Below are 15,768 nucleotides of genomic sequence, written 5' to 3'. Positions count from 1 at the left end.
GTATTCTCGGGACATAGCACTGTGTATCTAACCAGCACATCACTGCCAGCACTGTGAGAGTACCCCACGACCTCAACTGCACCAAGATCACACAGGGTAACACAGATCTTGCTCACACAAATTTCTATTTTAAGTACTGCTATGCTGTAATTGAAGTGCCTGTTTGTTATACTCTGGTGATTTCCAGCTGTAGAATAGAAATAAGTTAAGCACTTCAAAGAGCTGAAATAATTTACTCAGCATCTTCTAACTTATTATGCATATCAGAAGACAAGATAACTGAGTGATAACATGCAAGGATGTTGCATAAACAGCTTTAAAGCATTTCTTATTAAAGCACTGTGTGGTTGGATTAGATGGTGTATCTACTTGCAGGAGGCAGCACACTCTAAGGAATTTTAATGGATCAAAAATTACAAGGCAGAAGTAGGAAGCTGTAAAATAAAGACTAAGCAGGAACACTTCCCATTTTAATAGCGACTTCAACAGAAATCTAGAAGACAGATCATCATTCAGATCAGCTGGACAAGCAAAAAAGCAGGGTACCATGTCAGGAGAAAGTAGGAACTGTACTACAAAAAATCAGGAAAAAAAAATCCCCTAACATTACCTCTGAAAAAGACTTCAAGTTAAGAATTAGGTTCCTTATGTCTCACAAGACTGAAAAATACTGTCTTGATGTCATCCATAGGCACAAAAGATAACAAAGTATAAACCCATAGCACACAAACAGGTTTGTCTCTTGTAAGAGAGGAGGAGGCTTACAATCAGCAGCCATTGGGTATTAAAGCATTTCTAGTTAAATGTGACTGTCAGTTTTGACCAGGTTCCCACTTTACACTCTATTGCAGAAAAATGAGCAAACTGAGGAAGCAGAGAGCACTATCAAGCAGAGTCACTACTGAGCCGAGGAAACAGAAACTCAGCACATGGAATTTCTCTTTAACTATGGAGCAATGTGCTTAGCCCTAGGCAGTAGGATGTAGGATTTCTGACCACCAGCTCCCCTTTGAAGGGGCTGCTCTCCTCCACTGATTGGGGATACAGGAAAGGTGCGTCTCCCCAGAGGGAGTTTAGACAGTGTCCCCAGCATGTTGATCCCTTGTTTCCAGTGGGAGTTGTTCCTCAGAGAGGTGCAGCACAAACCTCATTGGGGTTTATCAGGTTAGGCGAATGAATTAAATACTTAGCCTCTGTTTCATATGGAGAGATATTTTTGTTTAAATGGGAACTTCATATCTACCAGTTTATTTTCAAATCTGGTTGACATGATTTCTAACACTATTTAGACCTAAGTTGTTGGCTGGTTTGTTTTGGGTTTTTTTAAGAATTTTAGAAGCAGATGGAAATTTTCAAATTAATGGGTTTTTTTGTAGAATTTCTCCTTGTCTGGTTTAATTCCAAATGCCAGTTAAGCAGGATAATAGTCCAAGTGAAAAGAAGAAGGTGTGTGGGGAAGACAAATGAGCAGTTCAATATCACACAACATTTTTCACTTAATTGGCAACTTGTGAGTCTTTTCATCAAAATAATCCCGTCTGGTGTTATACTTTCCTCTGCCTTTCACATGTGCAAAAAAGTCTCTTTCAAGAGCACTTCATATTTTGCAGTTATCTCTTCTATGCTTAATTAGTTTCTGAGAAAAAACAAGAGACTGCAATTAAAGAAAAACCATTTTGTTTTGTTCAGTGTCTCATTCATATTTAACAGTGATAACATAGATTATTAAATCATGACTAGCAGCATAATACATAATACTTTTGTACATACATTGTTCTTTATTTATGCTCAAAAGCTAAGGAATTTATATCTTAACCACATACAGTGTTATCTAACACAGAGTTTTCTGGAATATTTTTAATGATGTGGGTGGTAAAGATGATTAATGTAAAAGACGCAAACAGCCTTCTCCAAGTTTTTTCTCTCACAGAGTTAATACTTCCATGTCCAAACTTGTCCATTGATGGGAAAAGATAAATTTATGCTAGGCTATACCAGAACACAGCTACACAAATTCTGCCAACTTAGGCTTGCTCCTCTGAGCCAGCAGTCATTGGTGGAGTCACTGGAGATCCCATATGTGACGACTGGATACAATTTCCAATGTCTGTTGCAGAAAGCTTCATTAAAGGAGGTTCAACAGTGAACTTATATCTAGCATCAAGACTCTGGAACAGTGTGTTGGCCACAGGTAGGACAAAGGCAGGTCTGGAAAGTACAGTGAATGTGCCCACTAGTAGTACTCTGCCAAAATGCTCCCCAGGACTATAGGCCAGGCATGCAAAGTCATGTCCTTTTCAATCCCGATCCCTGTTGCCTCAGGTGTGACACCTGAGTATGGGCACTGTATCTGGGTTCCCTCTTCAAGGCAACCAAGATGCAGAGCAGGAAGGCTGGTGCACTCCCCCCACCTGCAAGCTGTGGAGCATACTCAGGTCCCAAACCTTAGACACAGCATAAGAAACCACTGTACTTCTGCAAACCAGAGAAAATTTATTCCCTGTTGTCCTGAGCCTGGGGAAGGGAAAAGTACACTAAAGGTTTACCCATACCTATGCAAAGCATGAGTTTAATGGGAGCTGAAAGCTTTCAACATCTTCCCAGAGGCAAGTTAAAATGCTGGTTTAGAATGCTTGGCAGAATTTGGCTAAATGTAAATAAATGTGACAGTGGAGGTAACTCTGTTTGCCAGTTAAGTCAGGCTTGTGCCTAGGCTAGTAAGGCTGAGTCCTGACCTATGGACCACTCAGACCATTCATCTCCTGACGCACAGTCTGATTGCTCCTGCTCCCACCTATGTGTCTGCAAACTCCTGTGCAATGGAGAAGCTGAGCTTCGTCCTAAGTGCAGACCCAGCATGTTCACCTGTTGCAGTCTGAAAAGAACCATGATGGTGAACACCTCTTGCCAAGGGCTGACGTATACGAGCACCCTAGGTCTCTTCCCACAGTGCAGCATGAGCCACCACTTGGCCCTGTAATGCAACAGAGGAAGTGTACTCATACAGTCAGGTCCAGCTGTAGCAGAATCCAGCAATGACTAGTACTGGTTCCAGCTAAGCCCACCAGCTCAGACATCTGCCAAGCTACAGCCAAGTGTGTAAACACTAGCAATGAGCCCAGAGACTCGCCAAGACTAGTGTCTGGTTTCCGGGTGGCTATATATGTAGGTATGTATGTATATGCAACACGACATGGAACTAGAATTCTTCAAGGATAAATGTCAGGTCTGTGCAGTGTGTATGTAAGAGATTTACATCCTCTGTTGGCTGTGACTGGTAATGTGCACTGAATATTATTCTTTATTATTAAAACAGTTCACAGAATTGTAAGGATAATAGAACTACTCATCTAATCTGATATGTTGCATAAAAATTAATCAAATTTTACATAGTAATTAACCTAATATCACCATCTCAGTTTGAGCGAGACAGTCCTGATTTTGTTCGGAAATATCTTCAGGGCAGAGACTGAAAGATATTTAAACTCTGTAAACATGTAAAACACACGACAGTGGGTACCACATGTGTCCTGGTTGGCTACTCTGTGAGATGCTATTTCAGAGACAATAGACTGAACTTCATTCAGGAGCTGTCTGTTTAAGAACAAGTAAAATCAGACCCTAAATCATAAATTTTGAACATAACCCAGGAAGAAAGATGCTCAAGATCTCTTGACAAATATCTGGAGACACCTGTCTCAACACTAACTACAGAAAAATTTTAGGAAGACACAAATAGCTTCAGTGTGAGACCTTCTGCAAGAGCCAGTGGCTCTGTCCACGTGTTTGAAATCTTCCACCAGGAAGCCACTGTGCATAGTACACTCAAGCCACAATCCTAAATCCCTACCTTGTCTTCAATGGCATTAGTGATATTTTTTTTTTTTCCAAAAGAGAGAATTATTTTCATCATGTGATCCAGAGACATTTCTCATGGTACAGACTAGTTTCCATTTCACCCAAAATCTCATCGTCAATACACCTCATCATGCACTGCCCAACTTCAATGGTGAATCTCACAATGAGTGTATTATACCCATTTTCCTCATCCCTCCACAATAACTACTGGCAATGAAATAATGCACACTGTGATCACTGTGAAGAAAGCCGCACTTTCCACTCCTCAGGGTGAGTGAGGAGTAAGGGGAGAGATCTTAGATCTCATCAGAGCAATACAAACCAACACTCGTACACACACCTTCCTTGGGAGGGTGCCTGTTCTTAACACACTTGTCCCTTTGCATATTTTTGGACTGTTTTCCCTCCTTGCTTGCTAGATGGCCATGGAGCTCTTGTAGTAAGGACCAATCTAATAAAGGATTTTTAAGACCACCACAACAAAAATGTATTAAAATATATTTTCTTTCTCTCAAATATTGGTAATGTTATGAAAATACATGTATTCTGAAAATGATTTTGTTACAGAAATACAATGCATATTGTTCAAGGGGTAGTACTGAGCAGACTAATCTGATTATTCCTCCTCTTTCTGAAAACAACTGTCCCTAATGTTTACAGTAATAAGCTGTATGATATAGGAACTTGAAACACCTATATCCCTGAGCTTCAGAAGACTCAGATAATATCTAGCACAACTTCAGATATCAAAAATCTTTTGTAAATACCCAACTCATGTGATAATCAATAGTGTAAGCTAAAAATGTTTTAGTTTAAAACTTTTAGCCTCCAAATCCCCCTGTTTTTTTTAAGGTGAATAAACGTTTAGACCAATCATTTGAAATCTGATTGCTCAGCTATACCCGGGGCAGCAAACCAAATTTGTTTAAGTCTAATTTTATTTCAGGCTTGAGAATTTTGGTCATCAAAGGTTGCTTCAATAATCGTGTTAGCTTTACATTGGAACAGATGCTCCTAATTGTAGGACTAAAGTCCTCAACTAAAGACTTTACTCACATGAAGTCTTTATTCAGACAAAACTCCCATTTATCCCTTTAAACACAAGCCAGCGTACTTTACTGAAGGAGGACTAGAGACCGAACTAACATCATGGACTGGAGTTTTTCCTGCTAGTCTGTGAATGACATCCACTTCCTAAACATAAGATTTGATGGTGTTTTTAAAATATCTGAAAAACTATGACAATTTGCAGGGGTGGGTTTTGTTTGCATTATGAATTCTGAGAGTAACACATTAGCATAGAAAGTCTGAAGAATAATTTGAACTTCTGCTTTGATTGCCACTTTAGTTACATGGCTTACAGTTGCAGAGAAAAAAAAATGATTTGTCTGGGGCCTATCTAACAGCAAACAATAAAAGTGTCATTCTAATAAGACAGGTTCTAATTTGCAGAAGGTCAGAAGGAAATACCATAAACAATGTAATCTTCTCTAGGATCCCACCCTTTGTGAAAAGGAATCAGCAAGTCAGTGCTACGATGTTTTTAACCACTTTCGACCCTTCTTGCTGTGGAAAGGGTTTGTTTCTGTGGCAGATCTAACAAATAATTCACAAAACAGATCACTATCACATTAACCTTGATAATCATTTTCTCTCAACTATAAGAATCAGTTCCTTAGTATTACAGTGGAGTTGGACGCAGTCATATATTGCATACTGAAAGTTAATTTGGGCATAGTTAGAATTGTCTTGGATGCACCCTGAGAAAGGATACCTGCTGGAAGCCAGTGAGGGTGAGGAGCAAGGACAGAAAAGTCCAACACCAAAGGAAACCAGGACTTGATAAGAAGGAACCAGCTGGGCAAAGAGAGTCAGAACAAGGGTCTAGGTGGGAGAGGAGGCAAATGGTGAAAGTTTAGACTGGGACGGAAGAGCTGGGCAGGTTACCTTCAGACATATTGGGTAAGAACAACTGAGACATCAATATGGGCATCTGCTTCTCAGAAGAGGAGTGTGACTGGCTAGCTAAGAAGGGGGAAGGAGAAGGTAGAATGAAGGTGAGAAAAATATGAAGTCAGGGTGTTGGGGGAAAAGTGGGAAAAATTTGTGTTCCCTCAGACAGAGGCCAGGGCTGACACCAGAGCTGTTTCGTGGAAAGGCTTCATGCAATGTGCTGCTCCTCCTCAAGCTTGAGACAACCATCTGCTCCTGCCATCGGTTCCTCTCTTAGAGGTCCCTACACAGATTTAAATGTTACAATCCTATGGAAGACTATGTGGAGTTATTTGCTTGCTTGTTAAATAAAAAAAAAATAATAATAATAATAAAAAAAAAAGTTATCAGGGCCCTGAGTGCTTTACTGGCCCATCTGGCCTCACCTGGACCCTTTACCTATCCCTGTCCGTGGACCGGAAGCCCCTTTCCAGTTCAGCTCAGGGCCTTCTGTCTCTGCCCCAGGAATACTGTAAGATGCTGGTCTCCAGCCCTGTCTCCTGCTCTCCCTGCCCATGCGGGCACTGCTCAGCCAGGGCTGGGCTCACCCTCTGCTCCCTCCTGGGCCAGCACCACTCTCCCTGCTCACTGGAAAATATAGAAATAGAAATATAGAAAGACAACTGAATCTGATTTGGCCCATTCCTATGGAACAACTTTGTGAACAATAATATAAAGAGCCTATGACATAATAAATAACTTGATCTTCTATAAAAAGTTTGGGTAGTGTAAAGTGACACAGGCAGTGTCATGGGTTGAACAGCAAAGGAGAATGTTAACAGTGTTCTTCTTAAATTCTGTGCATGTACCAAGATGAGAAGATACTCTGGTTAGGATGAATTCCTGTATGAATAGCAGCGGTTCAGCTAATAGTAAAAATAAATCAAAATAACTTCCCTCTTTCAGTGCTCCCTTATCACGAGTTGGATAGAATCTGTTCAGTTCAGAAATTATGTCGTCCGAGATTGTTTGCACAACCCATGACTGCCTTGAGATGAGTCAATTCTGTTGAATTAAGGTTATGTTTGGTTTGGGTTTTAACTTAGTAATGCTATAGCTCAGTTTGCAGATTTGGCTGTTTTAACTCCCACATTGCACCTGACTGGTTTTGTGGTATCCACCTACCATGTACCTTCCTTAGATAAAAGATTTCTGCATTTAAGTCTTTTTAGTTTTTCCATTGGTATAGGACACGCCAATATCACATGATATTGCTTAAAAAAAATCACATTAAATGTGAAACAGTATAAGAATAATTTTCTGAGAGATGGGGGGGGGAGAGGGAAGGGAGGGGGTGGGTGGAAAAAAAAACCCACCACACAACAAACATGTAGACCTAAACAAACTCATTCTTCAGACTTAGTTTTTGACTTCCAGTGAAAAAGAGCTAATTTCCTGAAATCTGTGATGTTCTGTTACAGTTCTTATCTCATCACTCTTATTCATTTCCAAGAATAGATATTATACATCATCTGATGTGATAAAATGTTATGTTTGTAAGTCTGATATGAATCATCTTCAAGTAAAGCTGTGGCACCAAATTGACTGCTTTCTGTACAGGCTCTGGTATATAAATTAGCCTGATGCCATAAATTTGAATTATAGCACAGGAAATACCAAACTTACCCACTTAGCCGCTAGTAAAACCAAAATACTTATCTGGATTATTTGCCCTGAAGTGATTGATGCATGACAAGTTTTAATTATGTGTTTTATTCTGGAGCTACTCCACCAAGAAAAGCTAGTAGGAAAAAAAAAAAAAAAAAAGACAAGTTTTTGAGGATCTACACTCTTAAGAATCTTTAGGGTAAGCCAGTTAGAAATGCTTTCTGTCTTATGGAGAAGTTCAACATATGGGTGTGTATGCACCAGGTCTCCCTCTCACTCTTACGGTCTAACTGACAGCTGATTAATGTCTCTTGAGAGGATCAAATGGGCTATGAAAATGCTTAGAAGCCAGTTGAAACACTGAAATGGTGTGGACATGAGAATAACTCTCAAAGAAAGGCTTCGTGTTTTATCTGCTAGTAGCGCATGCCTGCAAAACGGGGAAGAGTCAAAATGACTCAGTAGCTTTTGATTACAGGACTGTCTGCCAAATCAAGCTTTTAACAGATTTTGGTTAACAAGATAAGGTTATTTCTGAAATTATATCACAGCAAGTTGAGTACTGTACTCCGGGTGAGAATGACTTAAAAGTGGGGGAAAAAAAAAAAGGGGAGGAGGCTGTTAGGGAGCTGCTGAATCCAGCAGCCAAAGAAAGGTAAGACTGCCCCTGGCACATCCCTGGGTCCAGCAAGCCCAGTAGGCATGCACACAAAACACCCCATCTACACATATATACACAGCATATTTACATAGCCAGCCATGCAGATCGACACTGACAGGCACACTCAGCATGCACATGAATGTAAACAGCAGCCACATCCTGTTTGTGTCTGTGGCTGACCAGGATGAAGGTCTGTTAATAGGAATATACATATGCATATGAACAAGGTGGTTCCTCCTGCAGACACCAACACACACCTGTCACTCAGCCCCAGACACCATGGTCTCTGCAGGAATTGCCCTGGACCTCCTGGTCCCCATGGTAGCCAGCTCCTCTGGTGGCCTCACACACAGTGACACATATCTTATGGGTCTTTTGAAATGTGGCTCACAGACAGTTGACCCGCTTGCTGGCTAGTCCGGTTTGATATTTGCTAGCTATCGCACACTAACATATGTGCTCTCAGTCTGGCACCACAGTCATGTGGTCCTCTTAACCATGGCCTGACTCTGTTTGCTGGTACGTAGACCTCTGAACACACACACGCGCACACACACACACAGAGGAAAACAGTTAGAAATGGAGTTTAATAAGAAGATAGGACAGACTGTACTGGTTGGGCACAAGGCACAGCCAGATAAATGTGGTGACTAGCAGCCTGTTTACATATGACCAGCCCTGACTGTTTTCCCACATTTCTTCCTCCCTTCTTGCCTTGATCCCTCCATTTCTCTGCCTTTGGTTAGTCCCCTAAACCTCCCATTGTAAACCTTGAGTAATGTCAAAATATTCTTCGTCTGCAGCCCATAATGTGTCACATACCCTCAGGCCATGCCACCCTCAGTCCAAAAGGTGCTCCAGAGAGCAGCTGCTGTTGGTGCTGAGTGTCACCTCCCAGCTGGGGGCTGATGGCATTGCTGGGAGAGACTTAGGAGGGACCGTGTCCCTTTCTCTGACTGGGTTATGGGGTTCTCCCACCTGCCACTGTGCCCTTAAACTCCTTCTTCTTGTCTGTGGAGATGAGATTTTTATCACATAAACTAGAAAAGTTTTCCTTCCAGACTTGGATCCCATTGTGCAGCTCTGGGGCTGAGACAGAAGGGGACCCTGTTAATTACGCCTAGGAACTGAGGACAAGCACTCGCCTAGCTAGACCATAGCGAGCCCCTGAAGTCAGCCTTTACAAAACAACTGGAATATTACAAGCAAAAAAAATCTCCATTTCAGACTGAATCTTAAAAGGGGCTCTGTCACCGTGAGCACAATTAGGAATCAAAAATACCACAAGAGACCTGAGGCAAAAATCTCCAAGGCCATGTTCACAGCACAAGGAGTCCCACAAATTAGAGCAAAAGCAGATAGCTAGATGACATGTGATGTTTGGAAAAAATACGAGAGGCTCAGTGGTTTTTAACTCTTTGCCTGAATTTGTATTACCATTCAAGTGTACAAAACCTGGGTAAATACAAAAGACATCAGAATTGCTAGGTCAGGGCAATTACTCCTGTAATAAAGAGCAACATTGCAGCAGGATATTATCAAACTACTCTTTTGCACTGAAAGCAGAAGGTACTGCATTAATTTAGACAGAGATCTGTAGGTCACTGTAGGAAAGACTGGCAAATCTGGATTAAAACACTGGGCACCACAGAAACATCACTGCTCTAAAATCCAAATATCTCAACCACAATAGTCATTGCAGCTGGTTCCCAGAATATCCCTCTGCTGCTCTAGGCCACTGGGACAGTAATGTCTCTTGGATACTCTGTGCCATGCACCACATGGATCAGATATTACATGCCTTCAGCCTCCCACTCCATCCCCTTAATGTGAAGGCAAAAGTAGCAAAGGTTTTGGTTGCTTTGTCCCAGGCTATTTGCAAATGCAGATAAAGGTACTGACTACTGGCTCCCAACAGCTCTTCCGCATGTCCTTGCAATGGCATCACAGTATCACAGTATGTTTGGGATTGGAAGGGACCTCAAAAGATCATCTAGTCCAATCCCCCTGCCAGAGCAGGAACGCCTAGATGAGGTCGCACAGGAACATGTCCAGGCGGGTTTTGAATGTCTCCAGAGAAGAAGACTCCACAACCTCCCTGGGCAGACTGTTCCAGGGCTCTGTCACCGTCACTGAGAAGAAGCTTTTTCTCAAATTTAAGTGGAACCTCTTGTGTTCCAGCTTGATCCCATTACCCCTTGTCCTATCATTGTTTGCCACCGAGAAGAGCCTGGCTCCATCCTCATGGCACTCACCCTTTATATACTTATAAACATTAAAAAGGTCACCTCTCAATCTCCTCTTCTCCAAACTAAAGAGACCCAGCTCCCTCAGCCTTTCTTCATAAGGGAGATGCTCCACTCCCTTAATCATCTTTGTTGCCCTACGCTGGACCCTCTCCAGCAGTTCCCTGTCCTTCTTTAACTGAGGGGCCCAGAACTGGACACAATATTCCAGATGTGGTCTCACCAGGGCGGAGTAGAGGGGAAGGAGGACCTCTCTCGATCTACTAACCAACCCCCTTCTAACACACCCCAGGATGCCATTGGCCTTCCTGGCCACAAGGGTACAGTTCTGGCTCATGGTCATCCTGTTGTCCACCAGGACCCCCAGGTCCCTTTCCCCTACGCTGCTCTCTAATATGTAATTTCCCAACCTATACTGGAACCTGGGGTTGTTCCTGCCCAGATGCAGGACTCTACACTTTCCCTTGTTAAATTTCATTAAGTTATTCCCCGCCCAACTCTCCAGCCTGTCCAGGTCTCGCTGGATGGCAGCACAGCCTTCTGGCGTGTCAGCCACTCCTCCCAGCTTGGTGTCATCAGCAAACTTGCTGACAGTACACTCTATTCACTCGTCCAAATCATTAATGAATATATTGAATAATATTGGCCCCATCCATAGAGGGGTCTCCCCAGTCAGCTCTGCTGGGCCAAGGTGATCTGGGTAATAGAGATTTTGTCAGTATTTGAAATTCCCTGGCCTGGCAATGTCCACTGTTGGCTGATAATCATTTTATATTTTCTGAGAGAGAGGAAGGTGGAGAAAGGAGTACCTTTCAGAGGCTCTGATACCAGTTACTTGGAGCCACTTGTATGATAGGTCTCAGCCTTTGTTTTACATTAATGCTTAGGCTGTAGACAATGTGAGGCTATATCTTGCCTCTGCTTTCTGCAGTACCTTTCTTATCCCATCCCCACCCTCTGCATAGGTTTCCCAGGTGTCCAGACAGCATGTGACATATCATGGCACCCTCACAGCCTCAGCCCCAACAGTTGCACCCCATGGATAAGCAAGCACAGCTTGCTGGGGCTGGTGCATGCCCAGGTCTTGCTGCAGAGCTGGGAGACAGCCAAGACACATACCTGGGAGGAGCTGAATCACAGAGTAAGAGACTCCTTGGCTCCAAGGTGTTGCTGAACAACACATGACATGTTGTGACCTTAACCACCTTTCAAAATGCTTCCCAGCCCCTTACACTATAAAGGTTCCATGCTGCAGTTGGGTTTGCTGTTCATCCAACTACAAATATGTCCCAGTGAAAGCAATGGAGAAAAGATCTCAGTTACTTTGGACAGTGAGATATATTATAAGGAAAATGAATATGCCTATTTCCTTTATTTATGAATCAACTTTACCATTTGTGCAAAAGCTCTTAAAGACAAAAATAATCTATTCTCCAAATGACAACAGATGAAAAAAAGATAGGGAAAGAATAAAACTACTTTTTTTTTTTCTCATCAAAACATGTATTTTCAATAAAAGTCTGACAGAATGTTTCACTATCACTAGCACTAGGGAAAAAAATCTCATCTGTTTTCACTGTAGCCTCCAGTCCTGTCATTCTGTTTCTTTTCACATAGATTATTGTAAAACACTGCTGCTGTTGTGCATTCACCTTTCCGGCTGCTCTGGGAGACATCACCTTGGGGCCACCAGAGCAGCTCTTCTGCTCTGAGTGCATTATTCTCCAGCTTGCAAAAGGATTTTCCATTATTGTTAAGTACATTTGTGGTATACTTAGAGCATTTCTACCCTGAGGTAGTGTCAGACTGGCATCACACAGAAATGCAGCCATGACACAGCGATGATCTTGTTAAATGCTGAATAAAAGATGTTAATATGCTGGAGTGCTGCCTGGTGAAGGCAAAGAGCTGCACCATTTTGTGCCCACTGTACAATGCACTGTCAGCCAAACCCTCTCCTTGCTGTACTGCCCAGCTCTGCCTTTGGTTGTGTCTTTCTGTGCCCTTTGAATCTTTTAGCCACAAAGTGTAAAAAGTCTGTGCCTATTTAGGCTCAATATGGTCTTTTGTTCAGTGGTCAGATGTTCTAGGAGCATTTTCTCTAGAGCATCTGAAAGTATTTTTATAAAGTGACTCACAGCACATCTTTTTAGTTTCTCTTTGAGTTAGGACCTTAGAAAGTGCATCCCACATTGCATCCTCTCATTAAAACCTGTGGAAAAAATGTAATAATATCCCAAGAAACTACTGCAAGAAACTTTGCAAGCCTCTGCTTTACTTCTCTTTGAGCAGGGAAGGTGAAGTCCTCACCAGGTTTACAGTTTCACAGGTCTCTCAGATACACAAAGAATGTGACAAGAGATCCCCAGGAGGGTTTTCTTTCTCCAGATTGTTGTTTCTTTCTCAAAAATGAATGCTCAGCTTTATTAGTCATCAGAAATCTTCTAAGTCAGCACAGAAAGCTCTTTCTGTCTCACCCATCAACTTCGCTCCTACAGTCCGAGTCCCACAGGCCTGCAGAAAAAAACAGAAACCCCAGACACACGATCTAGAGAGCCATGGATACCATGAAACTCTGACCAGAGGTAAGATCTTCTGGGCACGTGAAGCGGAAGAAACAGCAGTGAATGTGAGTGTGTGAAAGCCCCAGAGAGAACTGGCGCTCTGCTGCGGACACACAGAAAGACACTGCGCCCTTCTCGAGGAGCCTCTGGCCCCAGAGGGAAGTGATGCTAAACTTCAGCTTCCAGAAAGAGAGGAGAAAGTAAATGTAAGTTTGCCTTTTGCAAAGCCATTGATAAAAACTATCTTTCTGCATGAGAGTAAATCACAGACAATTTAAAATTCTTCACTGCAAGAGATACAAGAGGACTTTTCCAGCCTCATTCAGTGACTCTCTTCCCACTCTCCCAGCTGATGGATGGTATTACAGAAAGACACTTTCTGTTTTTACCCTATTTTCTATATTCTTGTTAAGTATTCCCTGCTAGCAACCTTAGCTGGTAAAATACTTAGTTAAACAGATCAGAGGCTTGACTCACTGTGACTGCTCTTCCTTTGCCTTCTCACCCATTTCATATCACTTGCTCGAAAGGGAAGGGTCACCCCTCCTTGGTTCTTGTATTTGACACATTGTTTGCACCTTGGTAAGTGGGTATTAACCTGACCTGTCAGCAGAGCAGAACTTTGCACTCACATTTTCACAGAGCAGGGCATGGAAAAATAGAGAAAAGGCTGTGAAATCAAGCTGACAGTTCTGTAAAATCCCAGACACCTCTCAGAAAGCACAGCAGTATCTCCTGACCCTCAGAACCTCATGACAATGGTAGTAAATTAAAGATTTTAGCATTAATTCTATTTAATTTATTTTTTCACAGTTTTTCTATTATTATACCCATGGACTCCATTTTGTGATTAATTCTCAGCAGAAGTTTAGCATTTGTTTCCTATAGTTTTAAGACTGGTCAGAGACAACAAAACACAAGAGCACCTTTTGGGGAGAGGCTTCCTCACACAAGGCGCTGAAATGCAGATACCTGTTTCTTTGCATTCAGTCATGTAGAATGACATCTCCCTGCAGACCATTGCACTGACTGCAGTCATACTTCGTCTGCACCCTTGGGGAAAACATACAAAAAAACCCCTGCGACATCCAGATGGTGCAGTGAGAGGCTGGAGTGAAGAGAAGCTCCGGAGTTCCCTGCCTGTGCGGAAGCAGCCAGAGCCACTCTCCAACAGCTACACAAAAGAGCCTCTGTCTCTGCTGATGAGAGATCCCTTTGAAGCTTGGGAACCCTGACTGGCAGCATTTCATATCTGGGCATCTTTAGGTTTGGAGCAATGAAGAATGGGAAAAAAGAAAAATATGAGAAAGGAGAGAGGAGGGGAGAAAAAAAAACAAGGTAGGATCAGCTCAGAACAGGTCTGGCTAAGAGCCCGTGACAACAACATACATTTCGTGCTACCCCACCTATGCCATTTTTTGTTTTAAGGTTTCCTCATCAGTATGGAAATTTCCAGTCTATTTTTGACCTTTTGACAAGAGGGTGGGAAATCGCTCTCAGCTGAGAAGGCATATTATAATTTACTGTTAAGAAACACAAAACATCCTCATTGTAAAGGTACATCATAAGACATAACAAGCTAAGCCAAGAGCATGCAGTTTCATTTTAAAGAAAGCACGCATTGCTAGTTTCTCTATCAGATTACAGGGAATTCTTTATACAAACAAATTCCCGCTACCTGCAAATAAACTGATTATGTTTGATTACAAATATTTCCAGGTTTAGAAAACTATAATTCACTTCTTAGTTCCCTATTGTGGTATGGTTACAAAGTATTTTTACCCCTCTATGTCTTGCTTTCTCCACTCACAAACCATAAAACTTCCTTGTTCAAAGCTGAAAAAAATTCGTAGCTGATTCTTGTACAGCAGTAAACATTTGTTCTTTAAAGATGTAAAATATTCTAGAAGTTATGAAGTTAACAAATCTGTTCCCTTAAGATGTTTTTCTTCATCACTGTCCAGTTCCTGTTTCCCTAGTGTAGAAAAGAGAAAAAAATGCATTCACTTTTCTGACCAACCATTCTTTTATCTTTTTTTCATTATTGTACCTTATTCAATTAAATGTCATTTACTGTGGCTGCAGTGGCAGAAAATGTCTTACAAAATCAATTAAGCTTTCTGTCTCAGGTCTTTGACTACAAAAAGAATGAACAACTCATTTCATCTGCAATATTCTCTCTTTTATTTTGTTTCTCTGTTTAAAATGCATAGCTTTGATCTTATGAGCAAAGAATCCTAATATTAGATATTTCAGAGAGAATGCAAGTGGCATGCGTAAGATTTATTTTGATTGGATATAAAAGGATGCTAGAAATTTCTGTCCACATCTGAAAACAGGACAGGCTGTGATTCATCAAGGCCAAAGCAAGAATGGTACAGAAAGAAGTAGATTTCAAGAATTTGTGATTCAAAACTTTAAATCCTGCTTTTTTTAAAGTGTCAAACTTTTACTTTCTTCTAAGTATGCTTCCCAAGCCTTTCAACATTTGCACTTTTATCATAAACTCATAGGACTTCAAAACGTCCTTTGTTACTATAACAGTCTCTCTTATTAATGTTTGGAGCAAGGGGCTGCCCAGTCATGATATCAGATCTGTATGCAGCTCAGAGGTGACGCCATATGACCAGACGCACAGCCCTGCTGAGGTGCTGCCAGGCTTAAATGACCATATGATGAGTCCACGCAGGGCTCAGCTGTCCTCCAGCTCATCCACATCCTGCTGGAGGAGCCCCAGGAGGCCACTGTCACACTCCCCTGGCTCTCTCTGAGCTGCCTGTCCCCTTCATTCCCCAAACAGCTGGTACTGGTCTGTCTGTGGAAGAAGCGGGTGTAAGGG

The 15,768-nt window shown here is 42.0% G+C and overlaps 1 long non-coding RNA gene across 1 annotated transcript in view; it reads right to left on the bottom strand.

Moving 5' to 3' along the window:
• Positions 1 to 15,768, bottom strand: part of LOC110365086 (uncharacterized) — a 50,156-nt gene that overhangs the window by 27,004 nt on the left and 7,384 nt on the right. The window lies entirely within an intron of this gene.

The sequence above is a fragment of the Columba livia genome, chromosome 2 (genome assembly GCF_036013475.1).
Source record: "Columba livia isolate bColLiv1 breed racing homer chromosome 2, bColLiv1.pat.W.v2, whole genome shotgun sequence".
NCBI lineage: Eukaryota > Metazoa > Chordata > Aves > Columbiformes > Columbidae > Columba > Columba livia.
The sequence above is the reverse complement of the archived record's forward strand: the minus strand, read 5'-3'. Positions and strand labels throughout refer to the sequence as shown.